Source organism: Chenopodium quinoa, unplaced genomic scaffold, assembly GCF_001683475.1.
Source record: "Chenopodium quinoa cultivar QQ74 unplaced genomic scaffold, ASM168347v1, whole genome shotgun sequence".
In the NCBI taxonomy this organism is placed as follows: domain Eukaryota; kingdom Viridiplantae; phylum Streptophyta; class Magnoliopsida; order Caryophyllales; family Amaranthaceae; genus Chenopodium; species Chenopodium quinoa.
In genome coordinates, this window is record NW_018742449.1 from 165,657 (window position 1) to 181,394 (window position 15,738).

General features: G+C 37.9%; 2 long non-coding RNA genes across 3 annotated transcripts; both read left to right on the forward strand.

Annotated features, from left to right (window-relative positions):
- Positions 1-2,283: 2,283 nt before the first annotated feature.
- Positions 2,284-5,312, forward strand: LOC110716990. 2 transcript variants are annotated; one of them, XR_002510658.1, is made up of 5 exons: positions 2,284-2,595; positions 2,675-2,751; positions 3,752-3,818; positions 3,988-4,119; positions 4,672-5,312. It is a non-coding gene; the product is annotated as an uncharacterized LOC110716990 (long non-coding RNA). The 2 variants fall into 2 exon arrangements; XR_002510656.1 differs by lacking the exon at positions 4,672-5,312 and having other exon boundaries at positions 3,988-4,660.
- Positions 5,313-9,202: 3,890 nt separating this feature from the next.
- On the forward strand, positions 9,203-13,568 carry LOC110717007. The gene is made up of 2 exons (XR_002510659.1): positions 9,203-11,346; positions 11,448-13,568. It is a non-coding gene; the product is annotated as an uncharacterized LOC110717007 (long non-coding RNA).
- Positions 13,569-15,738: the final 2,170 nt, after the last annotated feature.

A 15,738-nucleotide genomic window follows, 5' to 3' on the forward strand; every position in this document is an offset into this window, starting at 1 on the left:
CAGTTCACAATGAGAATAGAAATCTCATTGAAAATTAATGAAGAAGTTAGAGTGATATGAATATGGAATGTTATGATTTAATTATTGCTTATGGCCTTATGGGAATTGCAAGAATGACGGAGTGATTAATTAACGGAAGTTTTGAGGGATGGGTGTGTATTAAAAGCTAGTTAATGGGGAAGAGGAATCATCGCTATTTGATAAGAAGAATAAAACCAACAGAGCTTCAAATTTTTGGGCCCTAAAAACTTGGAGGCCCTGTGCTAAGGGTCTGTTTGCACAGGTCGTGTGCTGAGGGTCTGTGTTGCACAGACCCTCAGCCGGCCTTGATGATCTATTAAATAATTAGTTTGTGTTAGTGGAGTCTTAAGAGTAGTGGGTTTAGTGGGTTAATGTTAACATGATCTAATGATCAAGGGATCATGATCCTTATTACTCATCATAATTTTACACTATATATATGTTGCTATGAAGTACGTTTTATAATGTACTGAACACATAAAATGTTCTTCATTCATCTCTCTATTTATGATTTCAAACAAGTTTGCAGTAAAATCTGGTCAAGCTAATCAAAATATTTGATGGATTCCATTTCAACAATAGAAGGTCACGACAAATCTAGCCAAGCATCATGCACCATAATCTCTATTTTCTTCAAATTTCTACTCTCTTACTCCGAGAATAGCTGGGATGTTTATGTTTATTATCTTTTATTATATGTCAAGGGGTGTTAGGTAATGAGACTGATGACGTTCCTTTTCAATAATCCAAAACATACTTCTTCCTTTAAATAGAGATATATTATAGATATTGTAAGGTAAAAGGCCAATGAATCAGCAAATAAATTGAGACGATCAATCAATCAATCATCAAAATATTACATCTAAAACAATTACAATCAATTATTTGAATTATATCCAAAAATAAATAATTTAAATTATATTTAATTAACGTCTATTAATACAATCAATTAATTAATACACATATACAGTGTATAAATCATGCATGCATTAATATAAAATCCACGCACGCATTGTGTGCATAAAAGACTAGTGTATGTATAATCATACCCTTGAGTAGTTCAATAGTCCATTAAAGTTGATTGTAGTATGATGTTATTCCATTATAAATTTGATATGCATCTTCTATACTAATATATTAAAAGGCATTTATAAGAACGTCCATGTGTCACGTATACTCTCCTCTATGCCATGTCACCTACTCAACTACTCATTACACCACGTGGCTCTCCCTTCCAATTGTTCTTCATTGTATGTCATGCCATTATAATAACAAAAAAAAAAAGTTATTCACAAGATTTGAACACCCAACCTCTAATTATACAAGCAACTAAGTGTCTTACCACCAAGATATGTAATTTTTTATGCAACATTTTGAATACAAAATATTAATATGTAGCAAATGACAATATGAACAACAAATTTAATTATAAGAAAATCGAGTCATAAATTACAATGTATATTAATGTTACCACCAAGCTATGTGATTTTCTATGCAATCTTTTGAATACAAAATATTACTATATATGTAGTAAATGACAATATGAACAACAAATTTAATTACAAGAAAATTGAGTCATAAATTACAACGTATATTAGTGATCAATTCCATGTAATAACCCACGGCATCGCCCGGGTCCAAAAACTAGTTATTTTGTAAAAAATAACATAGGTTTTGTTTCATTGATTTTTGTAAATATCTACGATTATAATATTTTATACAATTGTTGGGTAATTTTTTCATGTTATTTTTTCGTTCGTGTTTTTTTTTTTTAAAAAAAACATTTGACACCATTCACAAATACTCCATAATACTTTGACTAACTTATGTGGTTTCAATTATAATAAAATATTGTCAATTAGAATGCTATTAGAAACTTAGATCATGTTTGGTAAGACTGATTGTTTGGTTGAAAACAAATTCAATTAAATCATTACCGTTTTCGAGTGTTTGGTTACTCTGTATAAGGTTTGAGTCACAATTAGCATTACTTAGAGGTAGTTGAATGAGCAAAAAATCAAAATAGAGGTTCCGGTTCTGGGTTTGGAGCCAAGTGCATGTTTTGTTACTCCGTAGAAGATTTGAATAACAATGACCTCTTTTCGGTAAAGCAAGTTCTTAAATTGTTTTTGGCAAAGAGGAGGCATGATGGACCGCTACCCGGTATGGACATGTGTGTCCAATACTAGGGGCAAAACAGTCATTTCATCGTTAAGAAATCACAATACTAACTGATCTGTAGACTGTAGTAACTTTAAAATACATTCTCTCTCCTCTCAGTGGAAGTTACTGCGCTGTAAAAAAGAGCTCTCTTTTTCTCTCTCTAAAAAATTCTCACCGGAAAACTCATCGGAAAATCTCGCGAAAACATAGCGAAAAAGGGCCTGAAAATCGTGGAAATTGGTCGAGAGTGTGTCCTGGTCAAAGACTCCTGTTAGTTCGAGATTGTTGGGAGTCGAAGTGTATTGTTTCCGAGTGGTCGAGAGTGTGTACTGTTTAAGGTGTAAGATCCGTTTTGAACAAAATTCGTAGGTGTTGAAGGTGTTCAACGAAGCAATTGTTGTGCCATGTCAGGTAAACCAAGTTTTTTATTTGTATACAAAAGTTCAATAACGAATCTAGGGTTTTGTTTAATAAGGGTTTTCTGTAGCAGGTGGTAGAAGGGGTGAGAGCGGTGGCCGAAGGGGTGGAAGAAGAGGTGGACGTGCGTGAGGTGGTGTAGTCGAAAAGGTGAGTGCGGTGAATAAATTTTGTGAATCTGATTTTGGGTTATGGCAAATTAATTGTGCAAGTTTTCCAATGAAATCGAATTGTATTTTTCACAAGTGGTCTACTTTGCAGTTTTATTTGCTCGATGTAGTTATTATAATAGGATTATAGCTTGACGGAATTTGTCACAAGGATTTGCTTGATGGAATTTTTCACAAGCCTAGGATTTTAGCTGATAATTTCTCATTAATTCATTAATAAGTAATAATTATTCATTAACAACTTAAAGTCATATTATGTTCTCCTTTAGCTTAATACATTCTCATAAAAGTTATTTAAAGGGCTAATAAATTATATTGTACATTGTACTTAAGCTTAATTTGATGAAAACTAAACTAAGTTCTTTTTTACTGTTGTAATCCTTCTACATAATTGCGTATGTAAGTAAAATTGGATATTTATTCAGAGCTAAAAACCTGTTGTGTCATTGTTAAGTTGATCAATTAACTTTGAGTATCCAAAATTGCACAATCTAAATTCATGGTGACATCCTAAGTTGGTGGTATCCTATCTATGTTGTGGATATCCTAACTAAGTTCCTGATATCCTAACTAAGTTGGTGATATCCTAAATTGATCAAATTAAAATGCTAAAATGGTCCATCTAAATTGCTGGACATCCTACTTATGTTGCGTATTGGCATAGTGGCTGACATCCTAATTTGCTGTATGTCTCTGATTTTAACTAAGCTGGTGACATCCTAAGTTTTTTTGAAGTTTGCTCATGCTTGTTTGATTTAGTGAAAATTGTTGTGCATTTGTCTAACTTAAAATTCAAACTTTATTCTTCTGTATGTGTAAGAGTGTTGGAATTTTGGTTAATAGTGGCAACATGTTTTTATGTTCTCATCATATGACACACTATCTTAGACACTATATCTTAGACAATAATTTGCAGCAATAATTTGCAGTGTAGTGAAGTGGTGAATTGATCTTAATTATTTTGTGCATTGAAATTCAAGGATGTAGAAGAAATACATGATCTTCCCTGATCTTGAAGATGATTCTGGTGGAAGGAACTTGCAAAAGGTATCGGTAACACATTTATTAGTGTTGTATATTTTGTTTCCCGACCATTTTGGTAGTGTGTTGACAAAGAATTATTTTGGTTTGTACGTTTGTAAGAAAGTTGATCAAGGGTGAGTTGTTAATTGTTTTTGACACGTGTTGTTAATATGTTTAATTTCTGTTTGTGTAGGACAATACACTTAGTAAGAGGGCTAAGACTAAGCAATTGGGTAAAGTGATTGAAAGATGCAAGAAGGAGCTGTAAAGGGTTAAAAAGCCTTGACAACTATTAATATATGTTTCAGTTTGACATGTTTTATGGGTATGTGATTTTTATGTTTTTTTATATATTGTCTGCAGCCTGAAAATGTAAATTGTCAGGTGGAGAGTTTTGGTATAATTCTTAATGAATTTTGTGAACAAAAAAGGAAGATAGTTAAGGAGATGGGATTTGTTGGACTTTTTGCATTATTTGACAGGCAGCTTCCCATGGAGTTAGCTTATTGGCTTTGCTACGAGGATTGATGTACCCTCTTATTGCTTGATTACTCTGGATGGGCAAGAGTTTCCATTTGACCCCATTCAAGTCATTTAGTGGCCATTTGATGTAGTTTCCTTATTAATTGAAGGGTGTACAAGAAATTCATGATGATTATGAATCAGTCCTACTGTATAATTGGGTTTTAAAATTTTCCATAAGTTTATTTTTGTTTATAATATGTTCTAATCAATGTAGAAAAGTCATAGTTATGATATGTGCTTATGATCTGATTAGTATATAATATAAATCTCAATTGATTGACATGTGCTTACATTTTGCTTTTCATCTGGTTTGTTTATTGAAATGCTTTTTTGTTGTATATATATTTTGCAGGGTGCAGATGATTTTCTGTTATATTTTGAACATAGGCATACTGTGTTAGTGTGTTTTCATTGTTAATAGAAACTATAATAGAAAAAAACTCTCTATTTTTGTTGCCTTAGTTTGGGCCGCATGGCACTGCAGGAACAAGGAGTGTTTTGAGACTAATGCTGGGGTTAGTGTAGTTTCTACGGCTACGGGTTTTGTTAATTTGTGCTTTGATTATTTCGCTTATAATGCTAAGGTCAGTATGCGAGCTAATGGGGCTATGTTTTGAGACTAATGCTGGGGTTAGTTTTGCTGCGGTTATATGGATGCTCATGTGTGTGACGGGTAATGGGGTAAGCTTAGGTGCTGTGATTAGTCTTCTGAGATGGCTGAAGCTGATGCCGCTGCCTATGGAGTTCGCCTTGCTAGCAGGTGGGGCTTTGTGGATGTTAAATTGGAGTGTGATGCTGCAAATGTTGTAAGAGCAATTCAAGGCAAACAGGATGGGGCTGCTCCAACTTTTCTGTTCATATTTGTATTTTGTTAAACTAGTAGTATGTTTAACTCTTTTAAGTGTATGCACGTTAAGCAGGGGGTAATGTATTTGCTCATTGCGTTGCTCGGTGGTAAACCACTTATAATGTGGAACACATTTATATGAACAATTTTCCCCAAAGTCTCTTATCTTTGGCAGAAATAGGTTTAGTATAATAATATCTTGTTTGTTTCAAAAAATAAAAAATAATAGTAGTTGGTAATGTTGAAATTTTTTCTTCTTTATACTTCCTTCGTTGTTTGGGGTGTTAAGATCCTGAATTTCTGATCTTTTTTTTTATTTTTATTTTTTTATTTTTTATTTTTTTTATGAAGTATCTAATCTAATGTTATCTTATCTTTTGTGATCTTAAAGTCCTGAAATGTTGATGAACTAAACAATTAAATATGGCTCAACACTTTTAATACTATTTTATTTTTATTCATGTGATGAATTCTTTGGTGTTTGGGTATCCAATCAGGATCATTTGAGATGGTCTCCTGACCAGTTCAAAATGCAATAAATCATCAACACAAGAATGACAAAGATTGTGTCGCATATTTTTAAGTCCCTCTATCGCTTTAACTTGCAAGGGAAATAACTGAATTGCCTCTTTGTAAGACTCTGCCTTATGTGTGTGATTACTTGTCTTGTCAGGTGACCTACGAGTCCTTTGATCATTCTCAGAGGACTTAGCTTTGTCCTTCTTCCCTTTAGGATTGAACTCAGCAAGATTCATCGTTTGGTATTCTTGCTTTGAAACGTTTACTGTATTTGTTTTGATCTTTTTGTTAAGAAACCCTTTGAAGGCCAAACATTCATTAGTAGCATGAGTAAAACTAAAGTGCTATCTATATCATCATATCTTCATAATCATCGTCCTGACATTAAGGTGACACAATTACTCCATCCTTGACTAGTCTCTCATACAATCTGACTGCAACAATAACCTCTTTCAATCTTGTATGTAATCTTCCATAGTATCCATGTCAGCGCTTACCATAAAACAATTCATTTCATAGACTTTAGACTTTGATGCAGACTTTGACTCTACTTCGCAAGAGCTAACTTTCTCATCAAGGAAATTTATGTGTTTTTTTTTTTAATCAATTTCATCCTGAATCTTATTTCTAAATATTATGCAATCGCTAGTCTTATGAGTAAAAGTGTCATGCCATTTACAATAGTTCTTTCCTTTAATTAAGGTTTATTGCCTAGTTTTGTGCACAAAATTGCACTATTACTACCTTAGTGCATAAAATGCACTAATAAACTTCTTGGATTCAACCTCAACTTATGTGAGTGAGTAAATAAATAAACTAACTTCCTTGACTCAACTCCAATAATATATGGGTGGTAAACTTCTTGGATTCAACCTCAATTTATGTGAGTGAGTAAATAAATAAACTAACTTCCTTGACTCAACTCCAATAATATATGAGTGGGAATAAAATCATGAATCATGCTAAAAATAAAAAAAAATCTTAGCTCCTTTAAACATATATAAACATTGTTTACTAATTTCATGCTTTCTTGATACTTGAAAATAAAACATACTTCTATGATTCATACATAATTTAACTTGTATTATGCCTAAAATAACATGTACACATGCTTGCACATAAATTCATCATCAATCGACCACAATTCAAAGCATTTATGAACTAAACATGCTACTACTTCATCACTTGATACATACTTTAAACTCCTAGCATGATACTACGCATATACAATTAGTTTTACGCGCATACGTACCTTGAATATTGTCTTACTTCGGCCACACTCACTACAAGTCATCTAGCTCGAAACTTCTTACAAATAAAAAAAACATAACCAAAATTAATCCACTACTAAAAAAATTTCCAGCAACTGTTAAATGATTTAAACCTTAATAATTAACCCAATTTAATGGCTTAAATGCCTTAAAACCTTTTCTTAAAGTGGGTACTTAAAACTCATTCAAAAAGACTTACTTTTGATGACTTAAATAAAATTCCCACATACTTATTTATATAAAAACATCACTAATAAAGCGGAAAATCGTATATAAATCATTAAAAGCTTTTTCCTTTTTATAGGTAATCAAACCCTAACATAATATTCAAAAAGTAGTGTGTATAATAAATTTTCAGAATTAATTGAGGGCTTAAAACTCATTAAAACATGTTCTAATCATTAATTTATCAACCACAACAATCTAAGATCAAACCCTAACAAAAAACATCAAATTCCCAAATTCCAGGGTTTATAAATTGGGGTTTTTAATCAAATTCTATTCTGAAAAATTACCACAATAATTAACAATGTTAAATATTAAAAAATAACATCAAATCATAATTAAAATCATGCCTTGAATTAAATCAACAAGTTTAAAAAATTAAAATAGGAGAAAGAGGCACTTTTTCTTTCTTTGTTACTAAAACCGAAGAGAAGAAGGGAGGAGAGAGAGGGACGGACGGTTGGCCAGTGCTGGCTGCTGCTGCTGTTTGCCAGCATGGCTGGTGGCCGTTGGTGGTTGCCAGTCAGTGGTGGTTCGTGGAGGAGAGAGAGTGCGTGGGATGAAAAAGAAGAAAGAGATAAAAATAAGGAAAAATGGCTTAGGGTTTTTTTTTATGAAATCTGACAGATAACTTTAATGGAAAATATTTGAGCTTTTAGGGTATTTATATCCCCTTTTAAAACCAAAAATCATTTATTGATAAACTTACCATTACTGAAATCCAATTCCCTATCAAAATCTCATTTGGGCTAGTTGGTTGGGCTTTTAAAATTCTCTTTCTTCCCAATCAACTAGTCTTATGTTTAAAACAACTTCAATCTAATTTAAAATATTTAGCTGCTCAAATTAATTGCTCATATTATTTTATACACACTAGTTTGATAATTAAATAATTAATTTCATTAAAAAAAATCAATCATTTAAATTTATAATTAAAATATATAATAATATAAAACTACGGGGAGGAATAGTTTTCGTTTGTGCAGATCAAGATGCAGGCATTGTTGAGGCAACAAGGGCTAGGAGCACTCAACAATCATGCTATGTCTGGCTGACGATATTATCATCGAGGTCGCGGAGGAGGAAACTGTATCGAGGATGTGGTTGAAGTTGGAGAGTCTTTACATGATGAAGACTTTAACCAACAAGTTATTGAAGCAACGCCTATTTGGTCTACGAGTGTCTGAAGGTACATCTCTTAGAGAACACCTAGATCGATTGAATGCTATTCTGTTATAATTGCGTAATATTGATGTTAGGGTTGAGGATGAGGGTAGTGCCTTAATTCTGTTAGTGTCTTTGCTAGTGTAATATGAGAATTTTGTGTAGTCTTGTATTATTGGTAAAGAGACAGTGTCTCTAGAGGAGGTTAGTGTTCCAGGTGTAGTTCCGAAGCTAGGCAGATGTGTGGATCTGATCCTTGGCTGGGAATACGTGCACAATGAACGGAGGTTACCGCCCTTAGGGGTGGTTTCGAGGAATCCTCCTCCGATGCTTAAGTTAGTATGGTTTTTGGCGGAAATGTAGATAATAAAAGGTGAGTGATAAAATGTGATTGTCTAGCTCTTCTCCGTTGTACTTGGCTTGCTATTTATAGTTGTACGATTCCTTGTGCTACGGGCTGGAGCCTGCTGTGGTATTATCCGTGGCTTCGGGCTAGACTGGTATGAGTGTACACTTATTAGGTGGTGTTGGGAGCGTGGGTCAGCTCTGCGGGAGCTACCCTATACAACTAGCCCCCTAAGAGGTGCTTTGAGGCACTCAAGCCAGCTCTTGCTGAATGAAGGTGTTCTCTTGAGTCGGGGTTTGGAGCATGGGGAGAGCTTCGTCAAAGCCACCTCATACAACTAGCCCCCTAAGAGGTGGTACGCGGGACTCTTGCTAGCCTTTTTGAATGTCTCACCTAAACTTGCTCATTACCTTATGGAGTAGCTAACCGAGATCATCCTCGTACAACTAGCCCCCCTGAGTTTTACTGGTGATTGCTGCTGTGTCAAAGTGACGAGGTGAGGAGTTTTGATTACTCCTGCTAAAGTTACTCAAAGCGACGAGCTAGGCGCAGCGAGGATCTTTGATTACTCCCGCTGAAGTTACTCAAAGCGACGAGCTGGGCTGAGCGAGGAGCTTTGATTACTCCAACTGAAGCTATTCAAAGCGACGATCTAGGCTGAGCGAGGAGATTTGATTACTGTGATGGTTTTTATTTTTTATTTTTTACACGTAGTGGCTTTTTGAGTGGGTGATTTTTCCTTTTATTGGGTAGGTAACTGTCATTTATTGCCCCTTTTTAATTCTTACTGCTCACATCTCTTCGTCTTCTTCATTTGCTTCCTTCTTTTTCCTTTTTACCCTAATTTCAAAAGACTTCGTCTTGCTCATTCACTCCCCAACACAAAGTCGTGGTTTTTCTTTTCTCCCTTTACAATTCTCCAACTTCTTCGCCCTTTTTCGAATTTTGCAAATTTCTAAGCGTTGTTCGTTGTTTCGTTCATCGCGAATTGTTTGTTACCCAGTTCTTGTCGTTCGCCGTTATTAAAGGTACTGTCTTTCAACCTTGTTCCGCCATTTTTGTACTTAATTTGTAAAATTAAGTATATTTCTCCCCAAATTTGCGCTTTATTGCTTCGCCTTTCTGTTAATTAGCCCTTGTATACTAGTTTTCTTGTTTAAAGGCCAATTCTTTTCTTGTTGTTGTATTTCCTCTCTCCATTGTTGTTTTACTGTTCATTCTTAAGTTGATTTTCCCCTTTTCTTGACTTTGCTTCCTTGTTGGGGGGTTTTTGATTTCATACTCCTTCACCAAGTTTTGATCTTTCGGCTCTGTCGGATGTCTCTGATAGTCAAAATGTGTCTTCCCGCTCTTACGTTGGCGGTAGCGAGTCCGAGTTTACTTCTTGTTCCGAGTCGGCTCGTTCAGGTGAGCCTCTCAAGCCATCTGTCCTTTATTCCTCTCATGTTTCTTGTATCCCTCTTGAAGTTATATATCCCCCTAGCCATGATACTTCTGCGGGAAGTACTTCTGCCACTGGTGCTCCTAACATAGTAGAGGCGACTGTCCCTAGCGCTTTTCACCCTTACCTTCGTGGTAGGGTGCGCGATGATACTTTTGACCTTATTATGAGAGGGAATTAGTGACTAAGGGTGTCGTGCTGCCTCATCTTCTCCGTCTGAGGCTATGTGCTGTTCGCCACGAGCGATTAGCACTGGAGGTCAAGGCTAACCGTCCTACTAATGCTCCCATAAGCCCTTTTTTGATGTACTTCCTTTGCGTGAGTTTGCTTGGTTGGATTATATATCTGATATGCACTGTTTTGATCATTATGTAGTGCGCAGTTCAACTCTTGTCACTGGTTTGATGGCTGCCCCTCAGTCTCAGTCCCCAAGTGATGCAGGCTTGCATGCCTGCCAGCCGTGGTTTATAAATGAGGTGGCTCCTCCAAGTGATGCCTCGTTCTACCTAGACGATAAGGTTGAAGGTCCTAAGCTATGCACACTGAGTTTAGACTGGCGGTCTTTAGCAGACCGTCTCAAGCTTGCGGAGTGTGGTAACTCATTTTTTGGGCTGGGTTTAGGTTATGAGCTGGTGTTGACCTGAGGCCACCTTTCTGACCCCCCTGCCGATCATATTGCTGTCTTTGCCTCTTAGCTGGATGTGGGGTTGAGGTTTCCCCTAGACCCAACTCTAGATAAGTTGTTGCGTGCCTTTAACATCCTTCTCTCTTTGATTTTATCAGTTTCCTTGCACACATTAATTTGCTTACTCTGGACGGTGCGCTACAAGCGCTTTCCTGAGTCCTTAAACTTGTTTCACTCCTTGTTTAGCTTCAAACGAAGCAATTTAGTGTAGACTCTGGTTGGTTTTATCTTGCACCTAAGCCCAAAAGGGTCTTGTCCTACCCTAAGCTAGGTCGCTTTAAGGACTGGCAAGGGAAATTCTTCTGGTTACGTGTCCCTACTGATTTTGGGTGCTCTGGTTTCTTCTGCTCTGTAAGATCAAACACGGGTGGCGTTACTCTGTAGCCGACTGATGTTGTCAAAGAAGCTCAAGCTTATGCTCATTTTGAGGGTGAATATTACGCACCCAAGGTATGGCTTCCCAACTGCTTGTATGTCATTGGGAACGCTCAGCTCTCTGCCGTGCGATTATGTTCAACCCATGAGTCTGGTGAGTTACTACTCCCTTTGTTTTACACTTTTCTTTGCTATTTTTTTTTTTCTTTTTTTTTTTGTATTTACTTTATGTGGCTACTTTTTGCTTTTGTCCAGGTTATGATAAGTTGGACAAGGTGTTGTTGGGTGTAAATGATACCTAGAATCCTGTCTTAAAGACTCGAGGATATTCCCCTTATCCTTTTGAGGTATTGGAATTTTATACTGTCGCTCGAGCTAGCGAGACACGTCCAGGCCCTCTCAAATTTAGACATGGTTCAACCACTACTGGCGGTTCTGGTCGTTCTACGCCCACTGTACGAGCAGAGGCTGAGCCAGAACTTTCTACTACTGGTAATGATCAAGCCAAAGGGGCTAATAACTCTCCTCAGAAGTCTGGGTCATTGGCTGCGCTGATTTCTTCGGCTACAATCATCGGTCTATTGGGCATGTTCTGCCCTCCCTTGGGGAGACTTCTCTTCCTACTACGCAGAGTGTTCTTGGCCACGTGTCTACTTCTGCCAAGCATGTTCTACACGAAACCCCTTTTTCTATAGGTCTTGCTATTCTAATTCCTAGGTTTGTCTCCACTTTTTCTGATACTACCATAACTCACAACCCCCTTTCTCAGCTTTGGTCCTCTACTTCCAGGTACCAAGGTGGTTTGTGCAATTATCGTCGTGGTAGGCACCCACCTAGCATTTCCGACAAGGGGACCCCTACTGTAATTATTGATTTGGAACCGTTCTCCTCCTTACGAGCCTTCTCCGAAGAGGGCCCGGATTCCAACTGTGGAGGAGCTATTTGCATCAGCCTCTGGCCAATCTAAGCCTGCCCTTGCATTAAATTCTTAAGGTGGAGCTGCTCCTGCCTCCAGCAACCTCAATCGCTGTGTGAACCTGTATTTTGGGGAAGCTTATGTCCATCCCTTCTCGGCTTCCTCTAGGTCTGCAGCTGGAACTTTCAGGGCAACTAGCCCTCTTGAATTTTTTGAGGTTCACATTGATCCTTCTCTATGACCTGTGTTATGCCCCTCTAGGGTGATTGACGAGCCATTCCGCTCTTCAATGAACGTTAAGCCTGACGAGTCCATCTTTCTTGATTGATGGCCTCCAGGGAGGCACCCTTTGGTTCAGGCTGACCCAGGGTGTTAGGCTCCCTACCGGCTCTAGAAACGAGTATGTCAGTATTTCTGCTGCTACTGCCTGCCATGACTTGTAGAGGGTATGTTTAATATTTTTCCTTCTTTTCCTTATTCTCTTTACTTATACTTTTCTTGCTTGCTTTACATTTGAGATCTTACTGCATTTTTTGCAATTGTGTCAACTTACTCACTTTGTTGGGGATTTAGCCAATGCTTTATTGTTTAGTGAGAAAGAATAACAGTCTCAAGGCTCGAACTTGAATGCGAAGATTGCTGAACTTGAGCTCGTATTAGTGGAGAAAGGAGAGCTTGAGCAAGGGTTAAAGGCGAGGAGTGCTAAGCTAGAGGCTGCTCAGCTACAACTGGCTAAACACCTTCCTTCAACTCAGAAGTTAGCCGAATGTGAAGAGGAACTGAAACAAGCTCATGTTAGAGTGCAGGACTTGGAGGCACTCGTAGCTCGCTTGGAGGGAGATAATGATGTGGTGTTAGAAGCAGCTCGCAAATGCCTTGGTGTAGTTTGTTTCTTCCCCCACCTTTGTGAACTTGCTCACTTACCAGCACGATAGAGGTTGGGAGGCTGTGTGTAGGAAGGCTAATAATATCTTTGGCACGGGTAAGGAGCAATAGAAAAAATTTGAGCAATTTTGGGCCAGGGGTTATTAGGCAGGGAACCAATATGCCTATGTTCACCCTACTGACAATGCTCGCATGGTAGCCTATAATATCCCAGCCCATGCCGTTCTCAACAAGGTTCCCAACGAGTCTCCTAATATTATCGCTGCCGTTGGGGTGGAGGCTCTACTTGCCAACTAATAAATGTATTGGCGGCCATCTCCCTCTTTTTCCTGTGGCTCATCTGAGTATCCCTCTCCCCGTTCTATAGTAAGCTAGTGCTCTTAGTTTTTTCCATTGGGGTGTATGGCCGCCAGTGGGTATATGTTTGAGGCTCTTAGGCTGTATGTGGCCAGGCCGCTTATTGGAACTGTTTCCCTTTTAGCGTTATGACAATACTTTTGTGTTTTGGATTCTTACTTTGCTTACCTAGTGCCAAGGGGTTTCTGGCACAAGTTTGAATCTATTGTGTGTATGCCCTTTTTTGCTTTGGACTTGTTATGTTTGCGCTTATTTTCCACCTCCACTGTTGCTTGTTTCTTTATTCATGCTCTCAATAATAGATGTGCTTGTTAAGTGCAGTCAGGGGCTCAACCACCTAGGTCAGAAGAAAAGGGTGTTCCATTTAGTATCCTTCGAAATCGTCCCGTTTCTAGTTGACCTTGTTGACTTCCTGGCTGCTATGTTGGCTATCTTTGCTTACGGGTGCCTCTGGCCTTGGTTTTCCAAGGTGAAATGTTACTTCAGGTGTCCCCATTGTAACATTTCCCTGCTAAGGCGAAGAGACTCTTTTAGTGTAGCATTGTGGCCTTCTCGCTACGTCATGCTTCCGTTCCTCTACCTCTTGGGTAGGGCTCAAGGTTTGTTATGCGAGCACTTGTTTTAGTGAGGCTTATGTTATGCCACTGTTTCTGTTGAACAGGGTTTCTACCATTGATTTATTTTAGCGAGGCTTTGATGAGACGCGCAGGTTATCGCCTTCATTTAATTGTTGTCAGGCTTATGTTGTTCTAGAAACTTTTATTTCTTGTGCTTAATCTTGCAAAAACATACAACCTTTTGCAAACAAATGAGTGAATATTAAACAAGACATCATATTAGGAGAAGCCTTACGTAGAGGTTAATATTCCATTCATAATGGGAAAAGCCTCACGCAGAGGTTCGTATTCCAATTGTGTATTATAACTTACTTATGTTGGTAACTAAAACTCCTTCATTTAAAGCTAAAAAGTACTTTAAACATTAAAGCAAAGAACTAAGTTACACAAAGAACCTTTTTAGTAAGTCGGTGTTGAAACTATTCCTTCGGATGCAGCCTTCTTGATCAGAGAGTAGGTAGGCTTCTGGCCCCACCTGGTTATGTATGATGAAAGGTCCTTCTTAGTTTGCACTTAGCTTTCCATACAACATTCCTTTTCCAACTATAGCTGTTCACCTCAGCACTAGGTCTCCCTCGCTGAGCTCCCTATGCTTTACTCTCTTGTTAAAGACTTTCGCCATTCTACTTTTCTAAGTTGCTAGATTTAGGGGTGCCTTCAACCTGACTTCTGGTAGGAGATCCAATTCTTCCCTCATTCTATTGCTCTGGTCGTCATAGTGCTGCACCCTCAGACTCGGGATTTGCACCTCAACCGTACATACCGCTTCTGCTCCATATGCTGGGGAGAACAGACTTTTGCCCGTTGCTTCGTTTTTTAGTTGTTTTGTTTGCCCACAACACTTCTGGAACTAGATCAGCCCACAAGCCCTTGTGTTCCTCTAGCTTCTTTTGGAGAGCGTAAAGTATCTGCTTGTTGGCAGCTTCTGCCTGTCCATTTCTCTAAGGGTGGAAAATGGAAGCACTGGTATATTTCGTACCCAACTCTTAAAGGTAATCCCTGATGATGTCACAATCGAACTAACATTCATGATCAAACACTATGTATTGCGGAATTCCAAATCTAGTGATAATATTTTTCCATATGAACATCCTGACCTGCGTGGCTTTAATATACTTGGTGGGCTTTGCCTCTATCCACTTAGTGAAGTAATCTACTACTACAATCAAGAATTTCCTGCTCGCAGAGGCAGTGGTGAATGGCCCTAAGATGTCCATTCCCCACTGTGCAAACTGGACAGGGTTGTGAATCGGCGTAAGGTCATTGACAGGTTGGTTTATTATTGGGGAATACTTTTGGCACTGCCACACTTGTTGACATAGGCAAAGGCATCCTGGGTTAGAGTTGACTAGTATGCTCCTCGTCGAATGATTTCAACTGTCAAGGCTTTTCCTCCTATATGATTCGCGCAGATTCCTTCATAGGCTTCCTTCATGGCTGCCGGTTGTTCCCATTCCAAATGCACCTGAGAGCAGGTTTAGAATATCCCTTCCAACATAGCTCTCCATATAATACTACGTATTTGTATGAGTCCTTCTTTACTCCCTTCACCTGCTCTTTTTCCTTAGGTATGTAACTTGAGCAAACTTTTCAGCAGCATTCATCAGAGATTTAATTTTGTACCCAATACAAAGTTAAGATCGAATCTGAAGATCAAATAATTAAAGATTCAATTTTTGACTATTTTAAGATTTAAGATCTGTCTGGAGTTAAGAAATAGTCAATATTAAAATAGTCAGTCTGGAGTTTCACTTTCTTCGCAAAGCAACTC